At 38.4% G+C, this 11,282-nt stretch overlaps 1 long non-coding RNA gene across 1 annotated transcript; it reads left to right on the forward strand.

The window, feature by feature from the left end:
- Window positions 1–735: 735 nt before the first annotated feature.
- Window positions 736–11,000, forward strand: LOC137636905 (uncharacterized). Its single transcript, XR_011043282.1, has 3 exons — window positions 736–833; window positions 3,716–3,897; window positions 10,827–11,000. It is a non-coding gene; the product is annotated as an uncharacterized lncRNA (long non-coding RNA).
- The last annotated feature ends 282 nt before the right edge of the window (window positions 11,001–11,282 follow it).

The raw sequence follows: 11,282 nt of genomic DNA on the forward strand, positions 1-11,282 counted from the left end.
TAGATTATAAAACGCAGGGCCCTTTATTCTGTTCAAACAAGTCACTTACGACAAGCACCACCTATCAGTGTTTTCTGAACTATCGGGTAGAAGGAGGCTCCTTGGGTATTTGCGAATATGACAAAAAGAGCAAAATGGATATTTTCCATTAAAATCTGTAACTGCGGTAATAGAGGTGTCTACCAGTAGTATATGGGATTCTAGATAGTGTATTTGCAATGTTCTTTTCCATTATGCAAGTTTTAATGTCCTAACTAACATCGCAATGTTCTATAATTGAACATCTGTTCCAGCTATAGGGTTACAAATTCAATTTCCCCTTTGAAATTCTAGTCTTGTGAAATGCATTATACTTTGATATCAATATTTACCTCCTTGGCTTTTTTCAGGTTCCCATTGTTGTCACAGAGACTTCAAACATGGTTTATATTTGAGTGTAGGAAAATCAATGCCAATTAATACATGTTAAGGTCAAATGTTGAGCAAAAGGTTAAGAAATAAGCTGCTGCGGCAGAGGTTAGGTTAGGTTAGGTATTCTGGGAACAAGGAAGCAGACAGAGAATCTCAAAGCAACGCAATATGAGAGAAGGAAGGGACCAGTAATAGGCCCATGCAAATGTGGTGTAACTAATTCACTTAGTAAACACAAGAAGCGAAGGTCTGTGTTTAGAAGATTATCAATTTCAAACTTTTTGTCTCTTGTTGGTTCGCATCGAGATTCTTTATCTAAATGTTTTGTCTTATTTTCAGGTGCTTTTTGAGACAAGATGGAACGGCCAAGTTTCTTCCGACAGAAGAGCGAGTTAATTAAAGATAAAGAAATAAAAACCATGGTACAGTATAAGGGTCATTGTATTCTAATTTATATTATAATGATAAGGGAGGTTTATGACACGTACAGAAGGTATTTTACAACTGCTTGTTGCAGAATTACTCTCATCATATGTTGGGGATCTCTAGAGGGAATGTAGTAGCTTGTTACAAATGACAGTTTAACCCAAAGGACCAAAACTGCACTAGTCACTTTATACCCAACTAACCATCATTTCTTTTGCTGCTTTTTTTCACATTCCGGATAAGAACATCGTTTGGGGGAGCTATACAAGTATCTGTAAGTGCCAGAAAACTTTCATTCAATCAATCAATCATTATTGAAGGATTTATTCCTACGTAGATACAAAATTCCGAGTCATTTATATGGGGTACTCCTAATTACTTTTTCTAGGACTAGACAATAGAAAGAATATTGGTTTGATTGCATCATGCTTCGTTAGCAGTACCAGCCGATCTCAGTTGAGTCCCTCGTCAGGCTGGGAGGAGCGTAGAGAGGAAAGGTCCCCCCTCCCCTTTTTTTGTTTTGTTTGATGTCGGCTACCCTCCAAAATTGGGGGAAGTGCCTTGGTATATAGATAGATGCTTCGTTGCAAGGCCACTGCTGCGCATGATGCAAAACGTTCGTCTAAAGCGCTTCTCTCTAACACTTCTGGTCGGATGAATTCACTTTCTGCGATCAGACGTCCGCATCGCCCTCATCGTACCATTATAGTTCATAGTGCTTGTGTCTTTTGTGCCTTTGATATTGACTGTCTCTTGCATTCTATCATTATATGTGAGATTGGGAGTGTGTGCCTTTCGACTATTAATGCCAAATGGGATCCGTTCCTGGCCTGGTTGAGATAGTCGCCCTGTGGCACATTTATAAGTCGTTTGGAAGTGGATTCACATCTGGTTTGTCCTTCCTCTAGAAGCAAATGATGTTCCGTAGAATCACCGTGTGTGTACTGTAGCGAGTGGTTGTCCTCCCAGTGGGAGAGATATCGTTCTCGCCGCAAGTTTCTGTCTATAAGAGACCGTTCCCCCTTCTTCGTCTTCTGTCAGCAATGACCAGAAACGTAAGATTTGTCCTTCAGCGAATGTTATCCTCCATCCAGGTCCTTCGTGTCAGGAACGTACTGAGGTTCCAGTCACGGATGACGAAAGCCATGGTTTTATTAATGTTTTATCACCTTACACCAGACTGTTTTCAACAATATATGCTTAAATACAATACAAACTTTTTTTCCTGAATCTGACCTGCTGAAAGGAGAGTTCGTCTTATATGCCCGTGTGTCTTATAGGCCATCAAATACGGCAACTGATGACCCAGATGACATGTTACTATGCCCCGTAAGAGCAGTGCACAAGTATCTGTAAAGAACACAGTGTCTTAAGCCCAGAATCTCCAATTTGTTTGTGAGAACTGGCTGCTCCAAAAAGGAAGTAACCAGAAATACCATTTCTTTCTGGTCAAGAGAAACGATCATGAGAACTTATCATTCCTCAGGGGAAGAAGCATCTCCAAGGGCCACGCCTCGAGCACATGATATATGCCAACTTGCCGTGACCATAGCATTCCGCAAAAACCACTTCAGCTCAAGTTCTAAAACCTGGTGTTTTGAAGAGACAGACTGCTTTTACATACCATTATCTTAAAGGTTTCAGACACAGGTTTCTAGACACCTTTTCTATGGGCCCTATTGTGGCTGCTCAACAAATAATCTAACTACAGTATAAGTTCTTATGGGACATGTAACTTTTATCTCAGGCATCTTTTATTATCTGCATTGTAAGAGTATGTAATTGGTACTTAGGCAGATGGTGATCTAGTCTGGACTTGAAGCCTTCACTTGGAATCCATTCTAAACCAAGTAAGACTGCCTTGAAGTTAAGTACTTGGTGATATATTTGATAATGTATTGAATTGTTCATACTATATAACACTTGATGTTCATGTCACTTCACCCCTGGCAAAGTATTCCTAGAATTGAACGTAAAGCCTTGCCTCTTTACGAGCTGGCTGAGCTTCACAAATAATTCACTTTGATCTCTTGCTATCACTTACAGTAATTGTATTGAGAGAGAGGAAGGGCAGACCTCTAAACTTCACGGAGACTTCCTCCCATCTATGCAAGACTTCCATATAAACCTTCCACCTAAGGAAGCCTCTCATATAAATGACTCAGAAGTTTGTATTTGCGTTGGAATAAACTACAAATTTGATACCATTTGTCTTTTTCTTGTTTGAGGGTAAACTCGGGTACGCTGTTCTGTCTTGTTTCTCTTCCTCATGTTTTGTTAAAGTTTTTTATAGTTTATATAGGAGATATTTATTTTAATGTTACTCTTAAAAATTTTATTTTTCCTTGTTTCCTTTCCTCACTGGGCTATTTTCCCTGTTGGAGCCCATGGGCTTATAGCATCCTGCTTTTCTAGCTATGGTTGTAGCTTAGCAAGTAATAATGTTAATAATAATAATTGTCTCATCCTAGAAAAGGTCTCAGGTTTGTTTACTTAGGGAAAATACAAATTGTTCATTTGTAGTGTTTTGATTAAGGTCTGTCTCGGAGAATCTCTACGTAGCTTTCCAGGACGGTTTGCTTGCTGAATGTAACATATCCTATTATCTTAAAGCTTGTTATCTTTCATCATAAACATCATATCTATATGAAAGTATAGTGTTGTTTTAGAAATGTAAAATACTTCATCGAAATTATGCAAAGTCTTAATCACTTGTGGTGTATGTTTATTTATTTTTCATCTTATTTTCTTCATTCTTTTACAGTATTTATTTTAAGTTCATAATAGCAGCCATAAGTCTTTGCTCGACGTAATAAATTCACTGCATAATTCAATTTTTGGTGGATGTTGAAACCTTCACCTCAGCTGTGATTTGCAGGCCACGTGTCTCGCTTGATGTACGATGGACGGCGTAATGTGCAGGGGAAAATGGCAGAGCAAGGAGTCCATATATAGGCTATGGCCTGTCTTGTAATTGCGTCAGAGTCCCGGAAGGAGCTCTCGTGGATTGGCCGTTGGATGGCCACACGTGGCCTGTTCTTCTGGCCGCTCTGTTTCGAGGTATGATTTAATTTTCTTTGATTTGCTTTAGTTTTCTTTACTCCTTCACTGTTTGTTCCGGCGTAGATACAAACCCTCCGATATTTATGGGGGTATACTTCCGGCGTAGGTGAAAGAATACCCCTATTAAAAGCTCCATGTTTGTATACTAGGAAAAATACAAATTACTTACAAATCTATTTTTCTTGTCTGTTACCACCCACCTAACTGGCGGTGCTTTCTGAATTATACCCTAAAACTCTTCTAACTTTTCAATTCTTCGTGTTTTGCTTTTTCAAGTTCATGACCCCTCAGAAAAATATTGGATGTTGAATGGCAGGACAGGATTAGAAATAAAACTGTAAGAGATTACTCGAGTGCCACACGTGGATGAGATCATGGTGAGTGGTAGATGGAAATGATTTGGGCATGCTCTTCACACTCCCCAAGAAAGATTAGTTAACATACACCCTCTTTGTACATGCAGGAAACAGGTGATATTGTGATCCACATATAAATCATTTTCTTACATTGCCAAATCTATCAACATAGATTCTCTGTCTATTTTCCTCACTATTTGCCACATTTCATTTTCCTTTGCCTCCCCTGAATCCTCTACAATCTTTTGACTGCATAACATTTACCCCCTCTGTGCTAAACACTGGTTCAGACTACACTACTATAGCAGGAGTCACACTGGCATTATTTCCCGACGCTCCTCCCAAAGACGACACTTCCTGACTCCCAAAAAAATTCTTGTTGCATCGGGTCAAACATCTTATCCGGCTCACTGAAAGACACTGCTGTCAACACTATCCGTCTCTGTCTTTCCCCTTTAGCCCAGCATTGTCCATTAACTTGAAGGCCAAAATGCACTTTGGTATTATCACTTTGTACTTCTCAAAAAACAGCGCTTCTCTTCAAAAACTCCGAAATGTTCTTCTCCATAGTGTCCTCTTTCCCCTTTTTGTATGTGTCAAATCTGGTCTTTGCCTCATATGTAGCTGACATTTTGTCCTTTTTGCAGTACTTGTCCAAGTGTTGAAGCAAAACTTGCACACCGTCATTATTCGCTAGCTGCTCAATATCCACCTTTTGAAAAATCTTGCTTCTCACCTCGCTTCCTTCTGGGAATGACGGGGCAAGTGTCACGGCTTGTTTCTTTTATTGTTGACGTGCGCCCCTGCCCTCAACTCATTTTTCCAGCAATCATAACTTGTCTCTTCGAAGACCGGCACTCGGGCCTGACTGTAGTCACATAACATAGTCATCTTTTCTTCGTCTCCTTTCTTCTTAATTCTCTTTAATGTCCTTCCACCCGCTACAAACCATGCTCTGCTACCAATTGTTAAGATTGTAGATCAATTTGGCAGGACAAAGTAAAGTCTGATGTCAGTTTCTAAGGCAATTTTAATGGTAGCCGTACGCAGCTGTTACTCCTACCGCTGCTCCTCTCCTTCTCCGCCCCAAATAACAAACCCCCAAAACAATTGAACTGCGCGAAGCGCAACGAGTCCTTCGAACACAAATTGAAGTAAGTTAACCCTTTTACCCCCAGGCTATTTGGAAATTTCCAACCCTTAACTCCCAGGGGGTTATTTTTTTCCCAGCACATTTTGCAGTATATTTTTTTTAAATTGTTCTAACAGCCTTAATTTTTGTCATAGAGAGGTCAGGTTGGTCTCATTTTCTTGGAAAATGCCTGAATTTTCTCAAAAAAAATATCAAAAATATGAAAAAAAAAATTTTATAGCTTTTTTTTGCAAGGACGTACCGGTACGTCCATGGGGGTAAAGGGATGGCTTTTGTGAAACGTACCAGTACGTCCTTTGGGGGTAAAAGGGTTAACAGGTACCTCTTCAGGGAGGAAGACTTTTCCAATGATTTTTTTCAGCAAATCCCAATCCAAAATTGTTATTGTGTATTCCTTGTCTGTTTTCACATGAATGAATGTATAATATTTACCCCAGGTTTGAGCTAAGGTTGCTCTTGGGGTCAATGCCCAACCCAAAATGTCTGTCGCTGTCCATCTTGTGTGTAGGAAATTACAAAGCCTAATTGAGGCCATTTTTATCCTTGCCACTTTTCAGAGGAATAAGATTTTTCATAATTCTGACCATCCTTTACATTCAGATCTTCCCGGACAGTTCCATCCTGTTCGTAATACTAGGTATGCAGTTAATTCTAATAGTCAGGCCTTTATCATGAGGCTTAACACTATTCAGTATTCTAGAAGTTTTATTCCAGCTGTGACCAAGTTGTGGAATGATCTTCCTTATCGGGTAGTTGAATAAGTAGAACTTCAAAAGCTCAAACTGGCAGCAAATGTTTTTATGTTGAAGAGGCTGACATAAGTCTTTTTATAGTTTATATATGAAATACTGTATCTGTTTTAATGTTGTTACTGTTTTTAGAATATTTATCATAATTGTTCATTACTTTTCATATCATTTATTTATTTCCTTATTTCCTTTCCTCACTGGGCTAATTTTCCCTATTGGAGTCCTTGGGTTTATAGATCTTGCTTTTCTAACTAGGGTTGTAGCTTAGCTAGTAATAATAATAATAACAATAATAATACTAATAATGATAATAATAATAATAATAATAATGGGGCTTGCTGTCAGGGTCAATGCCCCACCCAAAATTACTCTTACTCTCCTTCCAGTAGAAAGGAGACGTCTGTGGACCTTTCTAAAGTACTTTCAGCTTTATCGAAGTTCAGATTGATGAACTTCGTGTTTCAACCCCCTACTGTGAGGTATTTGGGGGATCATAGACCTGGCTCTGCCCTAGCAGCAATGCAGAAATGCATTACAGGACGGTTCAACATGATAATGATGTTGAACCTTTTGCTGTCTTTCACCAGAATAAGATCTCTTTGCTCCAACTTTATTACTGTGAATTAGTTTAGATTGATTGTGTCCTTACAGTCAATTGATTTAACTAAGAAGTGTCCATATGATTGATTGAATTAAGTGGTATTATTGCAGTCAATTTATTTATATAAGAAGGGTCCTTTTAGTCAGTTAATTTAGGTTAACAGTAGCATTTTGTACGTTGAATTCGTCAAGAGGCCTCAATTTAATCAGGCTGCCGATTAAGATGTACAGTATATGGCAGCTCATGATCCCGCTGTGAACGATTTGTTACATAAAGACAAACTTTGTGAAGAGAACAGATATTAACCCTTTTACCCCCAAAGGACGTACTGGTACGTTTTACAAAAGCCACCCCTTTACCCCCATGGACGTACCGGTACGTCCTTGCAAAAAAATGCTATTTAAAATTTTTTTTTGCATATTTTTGTCAATTTTTTTCTAGAAAATTCAGGCATTTTCCAAGAGAATGAGACCAACCTTACCTCTCTATGACAAAAATTAAGGCTGTTAGAGCAATTTAAAAAAAATATACTGCAAAATTGTGCTTGAAAAAAAATAACCCTTGTGGGTTAAGGTTTGGAAATTTCCAAAGAGCCTGGGGGTAAAAGGGTTAACGCAAAGGGCCTCGGTTGGATTTTGCCAGTCGTCTCTATCTTGAACTTTTAATCAATACTTCTCCTTTCATCATCTCCTACTTCACGTTTCATAATCCTCAGCCAAGTAGGCCTGGGTCTTCCAACTCTTCAAACTTGTATCTCATAGTAATTCTAATTGTTCATCAAAAGGCTTAACACTACACAGTATTCTAGAAATTTCATTCCAGGTATTACCAGATTGTGGAATGAACTTTCTAATCTGGCAGTTGATTCTGTGAACTTCAGAAGTTCAAACTTACAGCGAAGATTTTTATGATGAAGAGATTAACAAGTTTTTCTTCAGAGTTTATAAATGACAGATATATTTTAACGTTGCTACTGATTTTAAGAAAATATTTCTTATTCATTACTTCTCATATATAGTTTATTTCCTTATTTCCTTTCTTTCTTGTTATTTTCCCTGTGGAAGCCCTTGGGCTTGCAAGCATTCTGCTTTTCCAACTGTGGTTGTAGCTTTGCGAGAAATGATAATAATAACTGAAGGGTTTTTTCCCAGTTGCATTTGGGTTCTGAAGGGCCTCACGAACTCCAGCACTTTCCCTAAATTCATAAATCCAATCTAATTCTTGGAAGGTTTATCATGCAGTGTGCGCTGCTTGTAAGTGATAGCCCTCTGGGTGACGTGATTTAATAAAAAAATCAATTTATCCTTTCTCAAACCTCATTGCCAACCCTATAAGTAGGCTCTCTAGCTCTCCATTTATTATTAGGAAGTGTTCTTCATTAATTCTTTCACCAACTGTGTATTATAAAGTCTGAATGCCAGTCTTACGTTTTAGTAATCTGGAAGCCCACTTACATTATTACTGTAGTAAATCTTCTCGCCATACTTTTCTCCAGTTATTTTTAGGAAGTGTTCTTCATTAATTCTCTTACCAGCTGTGTATTATAAAGTCTGAATGCCAGTCTTACGTTTTAGTAATCTGGAAGCCCACTTACATTATTACTGTAGTAAATCTTCTCGCCATACTTTTCTCCTGTTATTTTTAGGAAGTGTTCTTCATTAATTCTCTTACCAGCTGAGTATTATAAAGTCTGAATGCCAGTCTTACGTTTTAGTAATCTGAATGTCCACTTACATTATTACTGTAGTAAGTCTTCTCACCACACTATAATATAAATATAGCAAGGGAACTAGTAAAATCAAGCTGAAATTCTGTCATAGAACAGTCTTCTCTTGCCTTTTCGTATTTTCCATTTTCATAGGAAGGTTACTAGGGCTCTTGCATACATTTTCGGGAGAACAAAAGTTCAAACTTGAAGCAAATCTTTATTTTGAACAGGCTGACATAAGGTTTTTTTTTTATCGTTTATATATGAAATATCTTTTTAAATGTCGTTACTGTTTTTAAGATATTTTATTTCAATTGTTCATTATTTCTCAGGTTGTTTGTTTATTTATTTCCTTTCCTCAATGGGATATTTTTCCCTGTTGGAGTCCTTGGGCTTATATCATCTTGCTTTTCCAACTAGGGTTGTAGCTTAGCTAGTAATAATAATAATAAAAACAATAATAATAATAACAATAATAATAATAACTTGCATCTTGTTGAGTTGCTGTGGCCTGATAGGTAACGTCTCTGCCTGGCGTTTGCCAGTCGGGGTTCGAGTCCCGCTTGGACTCGTTAGTGTCATTAGTGTCTGCGACCTTACCGTCCTTGTGAGCTAAGGTTGGCGGGGTTTGGGGAGCCTATAGGTCTATCTGCTGAGTCATCAGCAGCCACTGCCTGGCCCTTCCTGGTCTTAGCTTGGGTGGAGAGGAGGCTTGGGCGCTGATCATATTACATAGGGTCAGTCTCTAGGGCATTGTCACTGTCTCTTCCTCTGCTATCCATGAGTGACCCTTTAAACCTTGTGGTTCAAAGTAACTTTTACTTTGAGTGTAGATGCTCCCATATCCTAAGTGCTGGTGTACCTTTGTTGTCATGTCTTTTGGTACATACATACATACACCAAGGCACTTCCCCCAATTTTGGGGGGTAGCCGACATCAACAATGAAACAAAACAAAAAAGGGGACCTCTACTCTCTACGTTCCTCCAGCCTAACCAGGGACTCAGCCGAGTTCAGCTGGTACTGCTAGGGTGCCACAGCCCAACCTCCCACATTATCCACCACAGATGAAGCTTCATAATGCCGAATCCCCTACTGCTGCTACCTCCGCTGTCATCTAAGGCACCGGAGGAAGCAGCAGGGCCTACCGGAACTGCGTCACAATCGCTCGCCATTCATTCCTATTTCTAGCACGCTCTCTTGCCTCTCTCACATCTATCCTCCTATCACCCAGAGCTTTCTTCACACCATCCATCCACCCAAACCTTGGCCTTCCTCTTGTACTTCTCCCATCAACTCTTGCATTCATCACCTTCTTTAGCAGACAACCATTTTCCATTCTCTCAACATGGCCAAACCACCTCAACACATTCATATCCACCAGAATTTTTCCACGGTCAAATATATATATATATATCTATTTCTCTAGTACTGGACAATATACAACATGTCGTATAAAAATTATTGGAGGATTATGGCCTTAGGATTCGAATATTGCAATCCTGGATGGTTTTTTACATGATTATTATTATTATTATTACTAGCCAAGCTACAACCCTAATTGGAAAAGCAAGAGGCTATAAGCCCAAGGGCTCCAATGGAGAAATAGCCCAGTGAGGAAAGGAAATAAGGAAATAAATAGATGATGAGAACAAATTAACAGTAAATCATTCTAAAAACTGTAATAACGTCATAATAGATATGTCATATATAAACTATATAAAGACTCATGTCAGCCTGGTCAACATAAAAACATTTGCTCCAACTTTGAACTTTTGAAGTTTTAATAGTTTAACATTTGGGAATATAAAGAACTTGATTTATAGAATTATGGTGGGTTTGTAATACAGCATTTTTTGGGTTGGCAGCCATGAGTTAATATTTTATTAAGACTTGTTTCAAAATTTTGATAATTCCTTCCATGCTATAAATAGTATTGTTGTTTTGGTGATTTTATATTTCACAGCACTACGTTCGAAACTTGACGATAGGGAATCATTAACCCTTTTACCCCCCAGGCTCTTTGGAAATTTCCAACCCTTAACCCCCAAGGGGTTATTTTTTCCCCAGCACATTTTGCAGTATATTTTTTTTTAAATTGCTCTAACAGCCTTAATTTTTGTCATAGAGAGGTCAGGTTGGTCTCATTCTCTTGAAAAATGCCTGAATTTTTTCAAAAAATTATCAAAAATATGAAAAAAAAATTTTTTAGCATTTTTTTGCAAGGACGTACCGGTACGTCCATGGGGGTAAAGGGATGAGTTTTGAGAAACGTACCAGTACGTCCTTTGGGGGTAAAAGGGTTAACAGTTACGTGTTGAGTTGAATTTGTAAGCATTTCATGCCATTGTTTTTTTCAGGGCCACAAGAAGCACGACAAGGGATTCAACCTTGAATCCTCAAAACGGCGGACCCGCTGCGATTTCTTTTCGGATGTCCCCGAAAAGATGGAATCTGATGATGAAGGGGGCCCAGTTGCGGGGCCAAGCCACAGATTAATATTTCCGGGCCTTTATATTAAACTAACGACATACAGGTACAGGTAATTTACAAAATATATCTTCTGTTAAAAGAATAAAGAATTTAGAGTTTGTATAGTGTACTTTCAAAGTCCTCTAAAACCAAATTCTGTAGTTTTGAAAGCTGTTAATTTTATTATTTGTGTTCAATTTCTTAACCCTTTTACCCCTAGGCTCTTTGGAAATTTCCAACCCTTAACCCCCAGGGGGTTATAGTCAGGTTGGTCTCATTCTCTCGGAAAATGCCTGAATTTTCTCAAAAAATTATCAAAAATATGAAAAAAAAAATTTTATAGC

Source organism: Palaemon carinicauda, unplaced genomic scaffold (assembly GCF_036898095.1).
Source record: "Palaemon carinicauda isolate YSFRI2023 unplaced genomic scaffold, ASM3689809v2 scaffold438, whole genome shotgun sequence".
NCBI classification, from domain to species: Eukaryota; Metazoa; Arthropoda; class Malacostraca; order Decapoda; family Palaemonidae; genus Palaemon; species Palaemon carinicauda.